A 21,492-nucleotide genomic window follows, 5' to 3' on the forward strand; every position below is an offset into this window, starting at 1 on the left:
GGCTATTCTTGCTTGCTTTGTGGCATGAATACTTCAACCTCGTTATGGAGTGCGGCATCCTGCTGCATGACTTCTCTGCTGCTGCCTGGCAGTTTGAGTATTAAACTGTATTGATTTCTTCCCGTTTTGTGACCATTGGTGTGGGCTATGGTGCTGACCAATGTTGATGCCGATGGCCAATTATCTGTGGTGGGTAACAATCCACTTACTGCCTCTCCTGACCATCATACACTTTGGGGTCACTTGATTCCCAGGGCCTTGGGTGTACAGCTCGCTTTCCTGGGGCTCAAGATACTCACTGTGGTCAGAAATGGTGGCTGTGATGTATCTTTTGATGTATTCTGATACACATAACCATATTTATTCTGCTGTGGTGTATTCTGAATCTATTTGAACACCCATCCTCCACCGATTTTAGGTCTGGCTTGACAAAACATCTGTCGCCAGACATCATGTGATTAACCTAAAAAAGGGCTTTAAGAAGCACTACTAGGGGCCACGGCTCTGCCCACATACTGGTAGCCAGAAATACATGTTTTGATTGGGCCGACTGCGACTGTTTCCACAAATAAGTGTTTGCCATTTACGCAGTTGTGATCATTTTGTTTATTTATCCAGCTGCCTGAACTTGAACTTTGAGGGGCACACTAATGACATGCTATTAAAATGTTATAGATAACTAGATAAATCACGGAGTTTGGGCCCGATTCACAAAAGTAATCTGAGACAAAATCCTAACTTTACGACTTTCGGTATTCACAAAAGGCATTTAGGAGTAGTAAAGTTAGGAATCCTAAATCCTGACTGCTCTTTAATCCTAACTTTATGTCTTTCGGTATTCACAAAGGGCATTTAGGAGTAGTAAAGTTAGGAATCCTAACTTTACTACTCCTAAATGCTCTTTAATCCTCACTTTACGACTTTCAGTATTCACAAAGGGCATTTAGGAGTAGTAAAGTTAGGAATCTAGGTAGGCTTGGCAGTGCTACTGTCGCCTGACCGTATCAGATCAATGAAAAGAGCTTTTAGAGTTCTACTGAGAGTAGGACTCTCTCATATGTTTGTTCCCCCGCATACAGGATTTAATTGGGCTGAATTTGTTTGCTTCTGCTAATAAGGCTTGTAATGCACCTTTCAGGGTTGTGGCAAAGTGTATGCTTGATACAGAAGTACTGTGTTGGTTATCGTGACAAGCCAATGATCAGTGTTATAGGTCTAGGGCCAGATGCACAACCCTTTTTTGCCCTCACAAACGGGAGATTGCCCCGTTTGCGACCTCAGAAAAGGGTACTAGCATATAAAAATGCTATTTTGCGAGTTGCTGACTTGCAAAATAGTGTTTGCGACTCTTGCTATTAGGAAGGGGGTTCCTTCCTAATAGCGAGTCTGAATGCCATGTACTATTGTTTTGCGACTGCATTTGTGGGCGCAAAACACTCGCAGTTAACCATCTGCTTCGAAGAAGGTGATAAACCTCTCACAGACCCCTTTTAAATGCATCCCGTTTTGTTTTAATGAAGACAGGCTGCATTTGAAAAAAAAAACTGCTTTATTAAAAAAAGCAATCACAGACATGGTGGTCTGCTGACCCCAGCAGGGCACCATCCCTGGGAGTGCTAGCCATTTCCAATGGGGTCGCAATTTGCGACTCGCAAAAGTGAATGGTCGTACATCTGGCCCCTGGTCTCTCTATAATGAACTATTAAGATATAGACACTCAACCTGACACATTTATTGTGAAAAGCATATATTAAAGTCAATAGATATTTCAGTGTGTATTGTTATTTCACTATATTAAAGCCTACAGACAGGTATTTTTTTAACATGGAATCTCACACATTACTGTATTAGCCAATGGTGTTGGTACCCAGAGTGACAAAAAGTGGATAAGGAAAGTCTACTCTGTGAGAATCCTCTTTAGGCTCTCCTCGGACAGAAAGAACCTTTTTCACATAGGTAATTTACACTATTGAGTAATATATACAAAACAATGTAATAAAAATGTTGGACACCAGAAGAGTTAGATTTACTATTGCTACTGTAATCTAAACCATTTTAAGGAAGATGTTAAAACAATTAAGGGGTTACATCTACTATTCCTACCTGAATCTAAACGATTTTTGGGAAGTTATTGGACACTAAAGGGGTTGCATTTACTATTTCCACTCCAATGTAAACCATTTTGAGGAAGTTCTTGGGCACTAAAGTGGTTACATTTACAAATTGCAATCCGATCCAAACAGTTTTGGGGAAGGTGTGGAACACCTAAAGGGTTACATTTACTATTCCCACTCCAATCTAAACCATTTTGTGGAAGGTGTTGAGCACTGAAGAGGTTAGATTTGCTATTCCCACTCCGATCTAAACCATTTTTTGGAAGGTGTTTGTTGGAAAGTCATTTATTAGTAGGGATAAGTAGGCACTTACCACAAGTAATAAAGCCACAATCACAGTAAAAGGTTCAGTTAAGGTCTCAATAAAACATTCCCTTGCTCAACCCTTCGGTAGCTAATGTTAAAGACTACAATGTGTTCTGTTAGGTATCCCAATTTCTTTGTGTGAGAAAATATATGATGTCCAAAAAATGTCACACAGATGCAAAATGATCAAAGTATGGTCTGAAAGAGTAGAAGGAGTGTGGGCCTATATTTAACATTTATTCAACACCCCTGCAATCCCATTATTAAAATAGACAAGACCCAACAATGCCATTAATTATATTGTATATTAAAAGTCATAGACCCAAATAACTGAAATGTTTTCTTCGTATGTCATGAACACAGACATATACAACATGACTTGGTGAAGAATTGACACAAAGTGCATAAGTGAGAGAGAACAAAATACAAAAGGTTTACATTAAATAATTAGCAGCACTAGCTACTGAGCACTAATATTCAGAAAAAAATGTTAAATAAACGGACAAGCATTTATAAAACTGCAAATAAATGCTTTCCCATTTATTTAACATGTTTTTCAACCCCCTTACACAATCCCTGACCCACCCATATTCCCTACTGCCACCCTGCTGGCATCAGTGCGGCCCTCGGTCACACCACGGACCGTACTTTGTGGCCCCTGGGCAAATGTTTATGAGTACCCATGATCTAGATCATTGATCGGAAAGCTCCCAAATAAGGCTACCATCACTGTGTGCATAGATGACATCTTCATTGCATAAAATAAATCACTTGGACCCTGCTGGAAATAACGGTCTGCCAGCCGCTAGGGAAGCGTGCATGGCTACCGCCAATGCATGCATATAAACACTAAAAGCAACGATCAGAAGGCTGCTATGGGAAATGCACTCCTGCCAATAATATAGCATACTCGATCAAGTGCTACAGGGAGTCTACAAATGTGTCCCTGCTATCAAGAACAAGGGCACTAAACTGCTTCTTTCGTGCCACTTACTGTTAGCAAGTAGATGAAAAGCATTTCCATATATACGCATAAAGTAGAACTAAGCTGCATCTAACATGCAGCTTCTTAATCAGCAGCCTACTGTTGACAAGGAAGTGTTTCCTATTTCCACAGACAAATTTCATGGGTATACACATTTTTTTATTTGAAAGTTGCAGGAGGCTTTCAAGTTAGTCTCCGCTATCAGATCCGTGGCGCTAAGCTGTCTCTCACATGCCGTTTAATAGCCAGCAGACTACTGTTAACCAGGAAGTAAAAACATTTCCTATTTTTGCAGACACATTTCATGGGTATAATAACACATTTCTTGCTCAATCCTGACAACATCACTGGTCAGTGTCAAGGTGAAAAGAGACATTGCATATTTAAAAGTCTGCTTATTTAGAATTTTTTTAAACATTTTAAATACCTAGGTGTTTTCAGTTTACATTTTTTCTTTTTCTGTTAACACTGTGCATGTGGGATATCAAAATTCAAATAATGGCTGCTTAGTAAAATTGCATACATTACAGAATCTCATGGGATCTAACAACATATATGAATGTGAGCTAAGCACAATGCATCAAAATTATCATTGCTTAGCGAAAGTACACACAATCCTTCTTCTCCTTGTTGTTTCAGGCAGGGATCTTTTGTACCTGTTGCTTTCAGGGAGGCCCTCCTTAATCCTTTTTAAGCAAGGCAAAGTCCTTTGGGCTGTAGTTGCAAAGTTACACTTCAATAAAGTATTCCCATTTTAGTCTATTGGAGCCATTGTACGACAATGGGGAAAAACAAAATGAACAGTTTTTCCTTCACCAGATCATATAAAACAGGTTGTTTTGATGTTCCTGCTTATAATTACCACTGAGGGGCACCAAAGGGAGACATAATGAGTGACCTATATGGAAAAATAAGGTAGTTTGAGACTTTGGAAGTATCTTTAATTCCAAAGTCTAATTTGCGCATCATTTAAATTTAAAAGCAACCTGCAAGGCGGGCTGACTTTTAAAATGACAGCCGGCACCACAGTACTTCCCACTTAAGTGCATTAAATCTACTGGGCCTCTAGACCTACATGCCCTACCATATTCTAGGGACTTACAGGTAGGTTGTCAATACCAATTGTAAATACCCCTAATTATCATGTACTTTTAATCAGAGTACATGCCCTGGGTCTAGTCACCAGAGCCTTGGGCACAATCAGAGTCAGAAAACCAGCATGTAGTTGTAAAAATGGGGGCAGAAAGTGGTGGAACACTGCAAACAGTTCCTGGTTTCTCACATTGTTGGACTGTAAAGGGGTCACATTTACCATATACACTCCAATCTAAACCATTTTAGGGAAGGTGTTGGACACTAAGGGCCTGATTACAACTTTATCGTGCGGCGCCACCAAAGCCGGGGTCAGACAGCCTGCCAGATTAGGAATTTCCTCCTACCTGGTGGGTTGGTTTTTGGCGTTTCCACGGCACTGCCTCAGAAAATGGGCACTGCAATGGGAACGTGAAAAACAGTTCCTGCACAGCATGGACTGAGGAATCCATGCCGTGCAGGAAGTGGGCTGCATGCACACAGGGGGGCACATGTTGTGCCCCCCTACATGTATCCCCATGCGGAGTTGGCACAAAGGGCCCTGCTGGGCCCCCTTTGTGTCCTCTCCGCAACAGTGTTTATTGAGTAGGAAATGTAATGACTCCGCTGGCGGACAGGAAACTCGTAATATGCTTGGCAGGACTGTAGCGGTCCCGACAAGCATATTGCAGCCTCCTGACTGCCACAACACCTCCAGGGAATGGCAGTTGCCTGGCGGCTGCGGTGGAGCAAAGGCGGTCCGACAACCCAAATCGCAATAGGGCGGTCGGGAGATCGCCGCCACCGCGCCCCCACATATCTGGCAGTCCATGGGTCGCCAGACTCGTAATCAACCCATAGATGGGTTACATTTACTATTCCCACTCCTAGAAAACCCATATTTGAAAAGGTGGTGGGCACTAAAAGGGTTGTATACAGTGTACGTACTCTATAGTAAAACATAATGCATTTTTTTAGTTTTTAATATAAAATAAAAATATTAATTATAGCGCAATGTTACCAAATAAAAAAAATATCTATATATTTAACATTAAATATGAAATCCTTTTTAGTATGTAAAAAAATTCAAAAACGTATACGTCATTTTTTTAGAAATACAACTAAGGGCCTGATTACGACTTTAGCACAGCGGTGCAATGCCACCTCTGCTGTGCCAAAGCCGTGCAAGGACCGCCAACCGTATTACGAGTTGAAAATGTGCAACTAGTAATACGGTTAACGATCCTTTGGCCATTCCCATGGGGGTGCCTTGAAAACAGGCACCGCAATGGGAACTGCCAAAAAGTTCCAGCATGCCATGGCCGGTGACGTCCACGCCGCCCTGGAACTGGGAGGAATACAGATAGGGGGCACATGTTGTGTATTCAGTAAAAAATAAACAAATATATACATTATGTTCCCAATTGCGTATTTATAACTAATGAATGCATATGAATGTTTTTATTATTATTAAAAAGTTGATTTATTTCTAAATTATAATAAATATAAAATACAATCATGAACATCAATTTTTAAAAGTCAGTTAACTTTCATACATACCTATTACAATGTCTTCAAATAATTGTAATAGAGAACATATTATTTATAAATTTATGATAATTTAAATTTTTAAAATGTAAACTTTTTATACACAACTTATTAAGAATACGTTTGTAGGGATAATGGATTCCTTATCGTGAATGGAAGATATCCCTGCCCACCATTCCTATAACTGTGGAAAGAGCAAATCATTAATTGATTGTATTCTTACCCCATCTCCTGTGTTTAGATTGTTACTGACCTTGAGATAGTAGACTCTTCCTAGGGAGATCATAAAATATTCTCTAATAATATTGACGTTGCTCTAGTGGAGCCTTTGCCTTGGAATTTTATGCATGATATAGTGCACCTTAGTGCTGCCAATTGTAAAGTTCAGTGGAATATTTTAAATAAAGATAGTTTAAAAGGCCCATGAACAACATAATTAGAGAGCAGATTAACTTCTGTGGTTAATTTTCAGCGGGATATTTAGGATTATGCAGTGCAGAATTCATTTCTGCAAGAGCCACTCTGGGTAGGTAAAAAGTAATTAGCAGATTCCCATAAAGAATTTAGTTTGAATACATTGACTCATTGTTAGAAATTGGGTACTCTAGTTGGCAAGGACTTGCACCTTTGTCCAAGTACGGACCCTTCTTCCTAGTCCGAATAAGGGCGTTACACTACCTAAAATAACCCCTGCTCACCCCCTTGGTAGCTTGGCACGAGCAGTTAGGCTTATCTTAGAGGCAGTGTGTAAAGGATTTGCACATAACCAACAGTGTAAGCACTACAAAAGAACACCACACCAGTTTAGAAAAATATCCAATATTTTTATACACTTAAGGCAAAACCAAAAATGATAAAAATCCACAATACAGTACTTAGAAATCTTCAGTTATCAAAATAACCTTGAAAAACAGTACCTTGAAGTCGATACCTCCCTCTGCGGCTATCACAGCGTCGTGAACAAAAAAATCCAAACAGTTCTGGCTGACTGCAGCGTCGAGGGCCAGCTACGGTGTTGGCAAGACCCGCAAACCAGTACCTTTAGAAATGCCAGGCATCGGCGACCTCTCGTTGAGTGTCCGAAAGCACGGCGTCCGCAGGTTTCGGTTCCGGAGGTCGGTGCAGGATTCGTCGGGTCCTTGAAATCACACATGTCGCAGATCAAACTCCTCGTGCATGCGTCAGGTGCTGCGGTGCGAAGTGCAGCGGTGCAGCATGCGATGCCCTCAGGTTGCGGGGCAAGCAGTGGCTCGTGGTGGCATCAGATGACATTGTCGGGGAGACCAGGGTCACGGTGCAAAGTGATGCGGTGCTCATCGCGGTGCTGGTAGGTCGCGGTGCAAGCAGCGGCGTCTTCGTTGCGGAAGCGTTGTCGTCGGCTGACGAACTGGAGTCGATGGCGCTGATGTCGGTAGGCCAAGGCTGCGGTGCGGGATGAGGGTGGTGCGTCGTGTATGTTTACGAGCGGTGCCCTCAAACCACGGTGCAACGAGCGGCGTCAATTTCGGCGTGGCGTCATCGGGGATACCAAGGCGGCATCATGAAGCGAGGCGATGCGGAGTGCAGTGCCCACTGGTCGCAGTGCAAGCAGCGGCTTGGTGGCGGCGTCAGCAGACGTTGTCAGTGACACCAGGGTTGCGGTGCGGCGTTGTGGTGGTGCCCTCTGCGGTGCCCTCAGGACACGGAGTCGGCAGTGGCTTCGTAGGTTGCATCGGGTTTCGTTTTCTTCTGTTGCAGCACAAAACACACAGTCCCCAGTGCTAGAGGGCAGAAGAACTTAAAGTCTTTGCTATTCCTGAGATTTCTTGAACTGGGGACAAGCTCTACCTCAAGCCCTTGGAGAAACTCACAAAAATAGATTACAGAAAGTTCAGTCCAGTACTTTCACTGCCCAAGACAGAAACAGCCACTGCAGGCCAACACAGCAAAGCACTCAGCACAGTGGTAGTTCCTCCTCACAGCTTCTCCAGCTCTTCTTCTTGGCAGTCTTCTTGGTCCAAAAGAGTTTTAAAGTTCAGGGATTTGGCCCCATTTTTTATAGCCCAAACTCCTTTGTCCTCTCAGGCAGAGAGTTTCTGTGTCCAGCCAAAACCAGTTCTGCCCTCTCTGGTGTGGCTTCCTGGCAGGAGGGGGAGACGGCATTGTCAGAGGCAGACCTGGCTCATTCAGGTGAAAGGAAATCTCCTCCCCCTACTCTAAATGCAGCCCAGGTCTATTCAGCCCTTTCCTGACCCACCTAGACTACCTGGAGCCACGGCTCCTCCCTAGTCCCTGTCATCCAAAACTCAGACAGTCAATCCAAAACCACAGCAGAGGCCTACTAGATGGCTGAGCAAGACAATACCTACTTTCTAAAAGTGGAATTTTCAAACACAGAATGTAAAAACCACCTTCACTAAAAGGTGCATCTTTAGATTCTGAGGTCATGCATTCTAAACTTTATTTTTCTTACTAGTTCCCAGGGCCAGTTATGTTATAAACAAACTCCCAATTCTGTCCTATGGGAACAGGTAGCCTTGCAATAGTGAAAAACGAAATTGGCAGTAATCACTATCAGGACATGCCAAATACACCAGGGCATGTCCTACCTTTCACCTACACTGCACCTTGTCCACAGGGGTACCTTGGGTCTATCTTAGGGGTGGCCGAGATGTAAGAAAAGGGAAGGTTAGGGCCTGGCAAGTGGGTACACTCGCCAAGTCGACATGGCAGTCCCAGACTGCACACAGGCTCTGCAATAGCAGGCCAGAGTTACATTTACAGGACGTTTGCGTGGGTGGCAAAATCCAGGGCTGCAGCCCACTAACAGCATTTTTTTTACATGCACTGGCATGTTCAATGCACTTTACTAGGGACTGACTGGTAAATCAAATATGCCAGTCATGGAAACAAAAATCCATAGCACAGTTTACAACAGGGGCACTTGCACTTCACCACTGATCAGCAGGGAAAAACATGCGCAGAGAACTAAGCCAGCAAAAACCGAGTAAAAACCGGGATATCAGAAAGCAAAAACTCAGGGGAAACACGCCAAAAGATGCGAAGTCTAACACTCATAAATTACTCAGGCATCAATTCTTTTATTTTTCAAGGGAGAGAAGAGAGGGGCATATCAACAACAACCGGCGATAATTATCGCTCAGCTCTCTTAGCGTGAGGATAATTATCGCCGGCTAGCGTGGATTTTTATCGCTGAGATAGCGTGCTATTAGCAACGCTTATCTCAATAGCGATAAAAATCGACACGCTAACAGGCTAACGTGAGATTATCGCTGGAAACCCAGCGATAATCTCACGTTACCTTGTTGATAGGGACAGGCAAACTTAGCCATGATATCCTCCTTCCATAGGATATCATGGCTAAGTCTGAAAATTAGCAGATGTAAAAAAGCAGCGTTAACCGCGGTTAGCGCTGCTTTTTTTGTCTCTAACAGGGTTAGCGACATTCTTGATAATAGGAGAAATGTCGCTTAGCGACATTTCTCCTATTATTTTACTAAGGAACGCCCCCTTTGCATCTCATTAGAGATGCAAGGGGAAGCGTAGAATAAAAGGGTGCTAACATGCAAATTTGCGTGTTAGCACCCTGTTGTTGATAGGGCGCTAGTTTTATCTCTGCTTTTTTGGCTTTTAAAGCCAAAAAAGCAGAGATAAAGCCCTTGTTGATATGCCCCAGAATTATTAACCTAAGGCAAACAATATGGAAACCCACATTAAAAAAACAGAAGGCTGAAAAGATTTGGATAGACCTTTGGGAAGCCTCCTCCCATAAAGATTCCAGAAGTTCTGGTGTATAACACATCTTGTAAGAGCAGCATTATGCCTACAACCAGCACCAGCAGAACGGTCTTTTTATATTTCCAATCGATATGCCGTTAACCCTTCATTTGAAAGTATTTTTTTTCTCTTTTGGTGGCCCCTCTGTTGGAGAGAGGAAATTTAAAGGGCCCCTCAACAGCAAAGATTTTGGATATTATTCATCAAGCGAGAGGGTTCTGGAGCCAGGGCCATGGACCAAATCTCAATTTCAGTCATAAAATTGGAAGAAGACACCTGGTCAGGTTATTTGGCAGCCCTTGTTAATAATTGTTATTGTTCCACAAGAATTCCAACTTCGTGGAGGGGCAGTATATTTTATAATCACCAGTAAATATGGGCAAATAACTTTGCTTGATTCTATTGAGAACCTTTGCGCTAAGACACTGTTAGATCATCTGCAAGATTGGGTAGATGCTAATAGTATTATACTGTGGGAGCAGGCTGTTTTTTAAACCCAACAGCTCCATTTCGGATAATATCAGCTTTGCAGGTGATTTTGGAGAAATATTCGATGTTGTGGAGTATGCCTATCTATGCAGCATATTTTGACTTCTCGTTGAAGAATTAATATTTTGCTTTGCCAACTGTAGTTTTGTATATGTTGGTACTTTTATGACCGTATTACAGATGGTTTCCTTGTTGAAAGCTAATGCTCAGTACAATGGGCTTGAGATGTTTATGGTGACAAGCCAATGATAGTGGCTATGTGTCTGATTGTTTATTATGAAATGTTATACTAAAGGCAAGTGCTGGAATTGACAGCAGGAGACGTGATATATTAATTGTGAACAACATATGTTGAAGTCAATAGGCATTTAAGGGTGGGTTGTTATTAGTCTTATTTGAAGCCTACAGATTTTTTTGTACCATAGAATCTCATAGATTATTTTAGCGGGCAAGGGTTAGGTGTTCATTACCCCTCTGAAAAACCTTGACTATTTGCATAGAAAGAATCCTTGCAAAGCACTTTTAGGAAAATGTTTACTTTGCTTTAGCAAGTGTATTTTTTAATATGTTTGTACTTTTACAACTGTATGCCTTATGGTTGCCTTGAGGGAAAGCCTACATTTAGCACACTAGGACTAAGTTTGTTCTGAAAACAAGCCCGTGGCAACAGCAATGAGCTAGATTGGTGTGCAGAAACTGTTATGCCTGATGCCATAGGTCTGGCTTATTTGTTGTGAAAAGTGTATCGTAAAGTCAATAGCCTTCTAACTGTGGATTGTTATGACATTATGGTACAGGCCGTTGACAGGTATTTAGTTGCGTGTAATATCACAGAATACCATAGTAGGCAACAGTTTTGATGTTAGCCACCTACTCTGACAAACCTACGGAGTAGAATTTCACTATGATGTTCTTGATAGGCCCTATTGAGAAGGGTTGTTTGTTGTTTTGCCTACTGCAATTTTGTACATGTTTGCATTTTTATACATGTATGGTTTATGGTTGCCAGCTTATTCGCCTTTCAACAGACCTGGTTTGTATATAGTGTCATGCCATTGATAAAGCCTAAAAAGCTTTATCGGTTCAGAGGAAAAAGTTACATCAGTTATGGCAAAGCAAGTAGGCCTTACTTTCTTATTGTGAAAAGCATGACTTAAGTGCAAGCAGACAAGGGTTTTGGTGTTGGAGACACAAATGAGCAAACCATAGGGATAGATGATTTGCACTATAGTAATCCTATTTAGGCTGTATTAGTATGGGTTTTATATTATTTTGACAACTGTACAATGTACATATTTGTAATTTTCTTGCGGTATACCTGATGGTTGCCTTATCAGAAGGATTATGACCACAATAGGTCTGAGTTGGTTTTTATAACACACCAATGATAACGATTATAGACAGTCTGATTATATTGCGAAAAGCATGTTTAAGTCAATAGGTAATAACATGCAAAATGTTATCACTTTGTACTAAAGCCTACAGATAGGCATTTTGTTATTTGGAATCTGAGAGTTTGCCATAATAAGGAAGGGTTTTGGTACCGGTTACCCCTCTGACAAGCCGAGGGTGTTGAAGATTTGTACTATCAGAATTCTTCTTAGACCCTCTTAGGAATGAAGCTTTGTGCTCGCACGGAGATTGGCCTCTGCGGTGTTCCAACACAAATCTGAGTCGCAAAAAAGGTGCTGTTTGTACTGTTTCATGGTACTGTTTGGATTGTACTCACCGATAAACTTATAAAACACTTACCTGACATAGATTACAAGTGACAACCAGGTAATTATATAAATCCCTACAGTCCTGGTGCTCCAAGAGGAAGGAATGGTTGCCTATCATTCCTTAGCAAGTAGAAAACTCTCCAAATTAGCAGAATGAATCCCTGAGCACTCTCAATATCCAGTCGTCCAAAGAAAACACTATACTGGAAGTGTGACTGAATTATTTTATTTTTCCATTCTAGCAAAACATGTCTTGTCAGTGCCACACCTCAACTTTATTTCCATAAAAGTGTGTTAATGCCCAGTGCCACCTTCTGGCAATGACTCATCATATTTTGTCGGGTCATTACTTGGCATCATAAGACCTCAATGTCATTTCTGAAGAAGTGTGTTGCTGCACAGCACCACCTTCTGGCAAACATTCATCATATTACGTTTTGTGCTAATTACTTCATGGGGCATCAGCAATTGGCATGCTTTACAGAGAACTGTAAATAAGAAAATTAAATCTCTGATGCTCGGGCATTTCAAATGACCTGCCTTAACTATATTATTTTGCTTTTCAATAAGCATATTCTTACGTAATTCTCAGCGATCAGTACTCTTACTGATTTTGTTCTTCAACAGTAATTGTGTCTTCTGCCATTTGTTTTAGTGATTAGCATGCTTTTTGTGTTCTCTCAGTTATGTATCCAAGTGTAATCCCTTTGCTACTGTTATATATGCATTCTGTAATTGTACCATTGCTTTTTCTTCAAGGACCTGTGGAATGAGTTTTGAAGTTGAGGTTTTGTTTTCTATTATTGAGTGTATATTTAGGGTCCATATATAGACATAGGTTTAGAGCAGATACAAAAAATCAGAGGGCCCGATTCACAGAACTAACTTAAGACAAAATCCTAAACTTACTACCATTTTGGTATTCACAGAAGGCACTTACTCATTTTGGTATTCACAGAAGGCACTTACTCATTTCGGTATTCACAGAAGTTAGGAGTCCTAACTTTAGGACTCCTAAATGCCTTCTGAGAATACCGAAAGTCTTAAAATTAGGATTTTTCTCAATTTAGTAGTCCTAAATCTAAATTTAGGACTACTAAATTGAGAAAAATCCTAATTTTAAGACTTTCGGTATTCACAGAAGGCATTTAAGAGTCCTAAAGTTAGGAGTCCTAACTATACTACTACTAAACTGAGAAAAATCCTAATTTTAAGGCGTTCGGAATTCACAGAAGGCATTTAGGAGTCCTAAAGTTAGGAGTCCTAAATTTAGGACTACTAAATTGAGAAAAATCCTCATTTTAAGACTTTCGGTATTCACAGAAGGCATTTAGGAGTCCTAAAGTTAGAAGTCCTAACTATACTACGACTAAACTGAGAAGAATCCTAATTTTAAGACTTTCGGTATTCACAGAAGGCATTTAGGAGTCCTAAAGTTAGGACTCCTAACTTCTGTGAATACCGAAATGAGTAAGTGCCTTCTGTGAATACCAAAATGAGTAAGTGCCTTCTATGAATACCAAAATGGTAGTAAGTTTAGGATTTTGTCTTAAGTTAGTTCTGTGAATCGGGCCCTATATTATTATCATTTAGGTGTTGGTGGACAAATTGTGTTTGATCATTTACCGGAGTATATACTGACTGAGGATAAAGTTATTGATGAATAGTAGGTGACTGAGAAGCACCTTGAAATCTATTCTGGTTTATTTTTTATTAGGATTGCTCATCAATTGCAGGATCCATAAATAAATAAAAAGCTAAATAAATCATAATTGTATTTTTACCATCCTTTGTAACATTGTAAAGTGACTTCAAAACATGATTATTATAAACAAACAGATACATTAAAGACATTTTATTCATATATGCAGTTTCACGTAAACCCCCCTTCCCCCGAGCTGAAGTCAGAATATGATTTAAACCAATTTTTCCCATTATTTAAAACATTTCCTATATGACCCAGATCTTAATGCATATCTCTTTTCTAACTCCTTAATCCTATTGAGTTTAAACCATCGATGTTGAAAAGTTGGAATTTCGTCATATGGCCACTTTTGAAGGATTAAGGATCTGGCTAATAAAACCACAATATATAATCGTTTTTTTGTGGCATATCAGCTTTTAGATCGGGTGAATATCCTAAAACTGCTGTCTGAACATCTAATGATTGTTACTCTTTCAATGTACAAGTACAAAACTGATTGATCTCATACCAAAACCTGTGCAACATTGGGCTGCACCATATAATGTGTGTCCAATTCACTCTCTCGGCGCACAGCTCCACAGTAAGTGCCCTGCTCAGCACCTCTGCAGACCCTGGTTTGAGGCCCTGTGCCCCTGCCTTCTCTTTCCTTGTTATTTCCTTTCTGCCTGTTATTTCCTTGTTTGGCTCTATATTTCCCTGTATTTCTCCTTTATTTCGGCTCTATTTCTGTATTTCTCCTTATTTTCCTCTGTCTTTTCTGTTATTCTGTTTCTCTCTTTCTCCCACACCATTATTAAACCCACCACTACAGCCCCAGCGGCCCCTCCCGCTCCCACTTGTTCCCCTTCCCCGGGCCCGCCTCCGAGCTGTCCCGCCCTCCCCCGACCCCTACCTAATGACGTATGCTGCGCGCTAGTTTGAGCAAGACCTTTGACCTTCCGGTCAGGATTCTGCTCTCTCTGCGCACAGCTCAACAGTAAGTGCCCTGCTCAGCACCTCCACAGATCCCGGTTCGAGGTCATGTGCCCCTGCCTTCTGCTTCCTTGTTATTTCCTTTCTGCCTGTTATTTCCTTGATGGCTGTATATTTCTCCGTTATTTCTGTATCCCTCCCTATTTTGCTTTCTTCTCTGCCTTTTCTGCTATTCTGTTTCTCTCTTTTTCCTGTGCCGTTATTGACCCCGCCACTGCTGCGCCCACCTCTGCCTCCCAGCTGTCCCGCCCTCCCCCAACCCCTACTTAATGGAGGACGCTGCACAACCACGCCAATGGTGTGCCAAGGGCACACCAAAGGCAAGTCCGTCTGCGTCCGTCCGCGACCCGACCGCAACCAGCGCCAGGAACCCTGGCCCTCAGCCCACCAGCGATACAGTCCTTGGTTCTTCACTAACTCAATGTCGGCAAGAACAACTACTGCAAGCTCTCCTCATCTCTTGACACACACGGAATTCTGGGACCTCATCAAGAGCACCTCCCCGGACATCGCCTTCCTCACTGAAACCTGGACAAACGCTGCCTCCGGACCAGACATCGTGATCGCCATCCCAGAAAGATACAAATTCACAGGCAAGGATCGCCCCAACTGACCCGGGGGAGGCATCACCATCGCTCACAAGGCCAATCTTTGAATGAGCACCTACACCGACTGGCCCACTGAACCGATGGAACACCTCCATTTTAAGATATAAACCAACCGGTCCACCACCCTCCGTGGCACCCTCATCTACAGTCCCCCGGACCCTGCACACCCTTCTCCGATTCCATCACCGACCTCATCATGCCGCATACCATCTCCTCCACCAAGTACACGCTGCTAGGAGACCTAAACTTCCACCTTGACAACTGCCAGGGCCCCAACTCCACCTTCCTCCTGGACAACCTCCACATCATAGGACTCAAGTAGATCATACCAAAACATATGCACTCAGCAGGACACACCCTCAATCCCATCTTCACAGCAGGGAACTCCATCACCTTCAGCAAACACCTCCAAACTCCCATGGACGGACCACCGCTGTGTTCACTTCACCTTCAAACCCAACATCTCCCGCAGACGTTCACACCAGCTCCAGCGCAGGAATTGGTACAAGACCTCCGACGACCAGCTCGCTGCCACCCTCAGTAGCTCTGCTACGCAGGCGACACCCAACTCATCCTCCCCCTATCCAATGAACCCAACTTCACCAAACACAACTTTCAAGATGGAATGGAAGCCGTCGCCAGATGGATGAAGAACAGCTGCCTAGAACTCAACATGGACAAAACCGAGGTGCTCATCATTGGCCCACACCCTGATGCCTGGAACGACACCTAGTGGCCCACCACCCTTGGGGACCTCCCTACCCCACTGCAACATCAGAATCATCCTGGACTCCGAGCTCAAAATGAACCGCCAGATTAACACCGTCACCTCGCCTGCCACCACACCCTCTGCCACTCCGAGAGACCTTCAACTGGATCCCGCTCATTAGTAGCAGAATGTACTATGGCAATGCACTCTACGCAGGGATCAACAAGAACCTCACCCGCAAGCTCCAGAATGTCCAGAACGCCACCACTAGACTAGTCCTCAACCTAATGTGCCACTGCCACATCAGGGAACACCTACACTGGCTCCCCGTCGAGAAGAAAGCTTCTCACCCATGATCACAAGGCCCTTCATAACAACGGACCCGCCGACGTGAACCACCACCTCACTTTCCACACTCCCCAACGTCCACTCCGCATGGCCCAACTCTCCCTTGCGACGGTATCTTGCATCAAAAAAGCTGACACTCTGTGACCTTGCCGGGATCTGCACGCCCCTCCCCCCCTTTTTCTCCCCATCCCTCAACACCTTAAGACACTTTCGAGTGAGTAGCTTGTGCTGTACAAACTCATGATTGATTGATTGAACACCTTTTGTATCGCACCGAAAGCAGCTGGCAGGATATCTGCAGATTTATTTTATGAAGGAAAGCGGGGGTTGTATATAGACACTATTTAGTATGGAATTGCATACGTCTCAAGTTGGCCCCTTTAACAAAGAGAAGTTAAACTCATTAATCTTATCCCAAGCTGCAGAGGAAATCTGGAGATTTTCTTTAGAGAGCCATTTTGTTTGTCCAAAGAAAATCTCCAGGTATCCGCTGCAGCTTGGGATAAGATAAACATTTATTTTGAAGGTAGTCAACATTGTTTTCCAAAGACATACATTTTTACAAATGTGCGTGGTCCCACTGAGTCTAACGTAAGTCTACCAACGTTTAATGCTTCATCTTTCATTCTTGGTGCAAGAGGTTAAAGCATGAGAGAAAGGCAGAGGCCAGTCTACCACATGTTGAACTTGAGGGCTCAAGAGGACCTCAAGCTGAAAAATAGGCTGGTATCTAGCTCAAGCCTTCAGTGGCTAACCAACCTCTATACTTTACTCTAGGTATTCTATGTCTGACCGAAGCTTTAGATGCTGCTGCCAGCGATATACCTGTTTTGTATGTAAGGATGTCTTAGCTTGCACTGTTGCTGACAATCTTGTACCTGTGCTGTGTGTATGGGGAACTTATACAGCTGCCAAATGCTGCACATGTGTGTGTGTGCTTACACACAAGATTGAACTGCTGTTGCAGAAGCTGTCCATGTTCTCTATATTCAAGGAAATCTTGCATTGTTTCTGACCAGATCGGTATTTGTTCTGTGGTTGGGAGAAAAGGGCGTACTCCTGCGGAGTGTTGCACTTGTTTTTTGTGTAGAAATTTTGCTAGGTGTGTGAGTCAAGCTTGCACTCGTAGAAATCCAAATGTGAGATGCTGCTTATTCATTGTATCTAAAGGAGGCATTAAATGGTGCTTCCCAGTGTCACACTTGTTCCATGTCTTTGAAGAAAGCTAGCACTGGCCCTGCGATGCCACACTTGCTCCATGACTTTGAATGAAGCGTGTACTGGCATTGCAGTACCACATTTGTTTATTGCCTTCAAAGAAAGCTTTCACTGGCTGGCCCTGCACTAGCACACTTATTCCATGTCTTTTAGGGAAGATTGTTATGCTCTTGACTAGTGCTGCATGCTTGTGAACCAAGGACCTGCTGCACTCTATTTCTGTGTATTTTAAGTCTGACCAACAGGCTTTTTTAGCTGTCTCAAAAGCATCATGCTGTCTCAAAACGAATACACAATCTTGCTTGCAGAAAATGGGCTTTGGGAAATCCCACTTCAGTTATTGATCAGATAGTGTCGTTTGTATGTCCTCTTCAGCCATTGGCTTTGTTGCCAATGTTTAGCTCTGCCTAATAGACAATTGCTGGTCTTTAGGATGTCAGGGTGTCTGATAAACAGTATTTTACGTGCTTACTCTGTGTTAGTGTGTATCCACAGGAGTCTGACCTCTGGAGATATTTCTTTTAGCTCATCCCCCAGCACCTCACCTGCAACTGCACTCCAGTGCTGATTGAGCAATACAATCAATAGCAGAACCGCTGAAATTGCTGCTGGAAAACAATGTTCTTATTCAAAGTGTTAGGCAACTCAGCTACAGTCTTCAAAATCATTCCACCACCTTGAATAGGTATTCTGAATACCTTATCAATTTTATAAAGTTTCAAGATGGCAGTCGAGTGCAAATCTTTACTTTCTAATTATTGAGGTACATGCCTCCACATTTAGTTGACATATGTTTTCTTTTGTTTTTCTTTATGTATTTTTTCATTTATTGTAGTGTATGCTTGAGCTACTAAGAGAGCCACCACCTCGTTCTTCAGAAGGCCAGTAGGACTTTTTGGGATGCCAAAACTCTTCCACTCAAAATTCAACAAACATCCTACTCACATAGTCTGTAGTGCTGGTCAAAGACAAAGTTTTTTATTCGATTTAGACCTATCCAGAGATCAACAAAAGGGATAAAATTAACACTATTACAAAGCATGACTTTCATTATAAAAGTAATCAAAATACTTATTTTTAAAATAATTTTAGAAAAGATGTTAAGAATATGTGCATATTATAGCCAACTAATTCATTAGGGGCAGATATTAAAAGCACAAATTGGGGCCTCGGATAGTGAATACATTTTGTCTAAAACATATGGGTTTCAAAAAGGTGTCGGCCCTCTACCAATATTTTGTTTGGGCTGGTCCATGTATAGCTGATGGGAGATTAGATAACCTCAGGGGACATTTAGGCTTCAGTGTAGCTTACCTTAACAGCTTTGAATTGCACTAATGGACCAATGCACCAGATACTCATCATGTGCCTCCTATGCTACCATCTGTCCAGTTCTGCTCCTCTCTAGTGAGTGTGCTTGTTTGAATGCAGGATACCCACCTTGTTTTTTAATGCATTGTCAGGGGTGTGCCTGTGTGAATGCAGCATTAACATTGTCTTTTGTGAGTGCAGGATAAGTAGTCTACAGGTTAAAAGTTGTGCCTGTGTGAGTGCAGAATGAGGCATATGCCTTTGTGAGTGCAGCATGATGGGTGTATCTATCTAAGAGCAGCAATGTGAGTATGGGGTCCCTACATATTATATCTTTGTGTACATGCACTTTATAAGGGCCAACCTCATTGGCTTTTGTAACGCTTTAAAGGGTTATAGCATTGACTTGCAGGAATGAGGTGCAGGGAGTGGAAATACAATAGTGTGTGTATGAGTGTGTGTATGAGAATGGTAGAAGAAGGTTGAGGCGTGTCAGAGGGAGCTGACGGATGGGGATGTCACCCTAGTGTGGGGCCCATTAGCTTGCATGTAGTAGGGCCCATGGAAACCTAGCTCCGCTGCTTGTTCTAGCTATTGACGTTTTAAATGGTCCCTGGGAAGCAAGCAAGCATTTTATTATTTTCTCATTCCTAAAGCAACAAATCATATCTGTTTCACGTATCTTTGCATTAGGATTTTACAGATGCTCTTAAAAAGTAGCATTTTTATAATTGTTTGACATTGGCTTCTTTTCTCTAAATGTACAATACATGGTCTTTTTTAATCACCAACAGATATATATTTGTGATTTTCCAATAGTGCCAAGTTGTTAATGAAGAGACACTCAACCCACATTAAAAACACGTTTTCCATAATTCAAAGCCCTAGCTTTCCAAAAGGAATCCAAATGTCAGTTTGAGTTTCATTCCGAAAATTCAGTATAAACTCTTCATATATTCCTTTATTCTTTAAATTATTAATCCACAGGCAGAGTTTGCTATTTCTTCATCCCCAAAATGACCAATTGCAATCCCTTTGGATGATCTTTATTACCGACCTAGACAGGGCACAGGCCCACAGAACCGAAGACCGACGAGAGAAGCATAGTAATGCATGATCTGCTGAAAGCATCAGTGACCTCATTTGCACCGGAAGTGCATTTCCACCGGAGGGTTCTCAGCTAGAAGAACTGCCATGATAGCAGGGATTACACCTCCCATGGAGAATCCCGAGGTGCAAATTACACGGATGACGTAATCAAGGTTGCAACTGCATTTCGGAGATGTACGTCTTAAACCAGTGTGTGATCCCGAAAATGTCTCTTAGGTTTGGTGGTAACGTGTTATTTTCAACATGGACATTTGGATGGAAAATAAAGACCATTCTATTCGATGAAAGAAGCATGATCGTTTACCTTTAAACAAGTAGGCCATGTGCTGTAATCTTGCCAGAGGTCTGCTGAGGACATGGAAAGTTTCGAAGCCGACCTCTCCCGTGTCCTTATCTGACTGATAAGAGAGCATATACACAGAGCACTGTTACCGACCTTACCCTCGCGTTGCCTCGAGACTTAAATAATGCATAGAGAAATATTTGAACAAGAAAACATTTGCAATGTCGGTCAGCATTTGAATGAAACGGAAATGTTGTTGTATTTCCTAAAAAATCGCCCATTACGGCAGACGGCCCTGATAAGATATTTACATTGGGCGCATACTGCAGAAAGGTTTCCGAGGACACCTCTTGTTCTGTTAGTAAAGCGCGCTATCACCCACGAGATTATCCTGGCGCTGGCACCTGTTAGGAGGGAAAGGTGGAGAATGTGAGAGCCAGTCCAAGAGATGTAGGTTCCTTCGAGGTCTGGTAATGACAAGTGAGTTCCAGGGGCGAAGGTCTTCTATGGAAAAATCTGCGTCCCTTTTTCAGAACCATTTGTTTTAATGCAAGAGGTACTATTGATTGCTCAACATATGAATTCCATACCACCTCACATGAACCAGCACATCTAACACAAGGAAAAGTGTTGGCAGGAGCTACACTCCTGACATTCTTTTTGATGTCCCAGAACTACTCTTCCCATCCAGAGCCCCCAGGAACATGTTATGACCTCCAGTCAAATTACTTCAAAAGAAGGCCTTGTTGGGTGTACGAGATCCCTCACATGGAGTACTTCTGGTAGTATTGTGTTAATATGTGCAGGTTCTTGCTCTTGAGTGCCTTGGGTATCACACACCACCTTAAAATTGACTTTTATCTTCAGTGGGAGCCAGTACAAGGCATTTTATTGTTTAGTGACAACGTGTGACATATTGCTGCTGATGTCAAAGGAAACTGATACATTCGGTTGGTTTTTGTTGTTTAGAGAACAAAAAACAAGCATTGTCAAAGCCAGTAGGTCTGGCTTTTTAGTACTAACACTAGAAACAAAAGCTATGCACAAATGTTTACATAATAATTAGGTTTATTAATGGTAGATTTCCAGAGTGAAAAAACAAGACAACATAGAACATCCTGTTACTAGATGTTCCAAATTACCATAGTATGACTTGTGCGGCCATTCAACTTGCAAATCAGAGGGACATTGACATTCACCTCCTCTCTGATGACTTA

This window comes from Triturus cristatus, chromosome 8 (genome assembly GCF_964204655.1).
Source record: "Triturus cristatus chromosome 8, aTriCri1.1, whole genome shotgun sequence".
Lineage (NCBI taxonomy): Eukaryota > Metazoa > Chordata > Amphibia > Caudata > Salamandridae > Triturus > Triturus cristatus.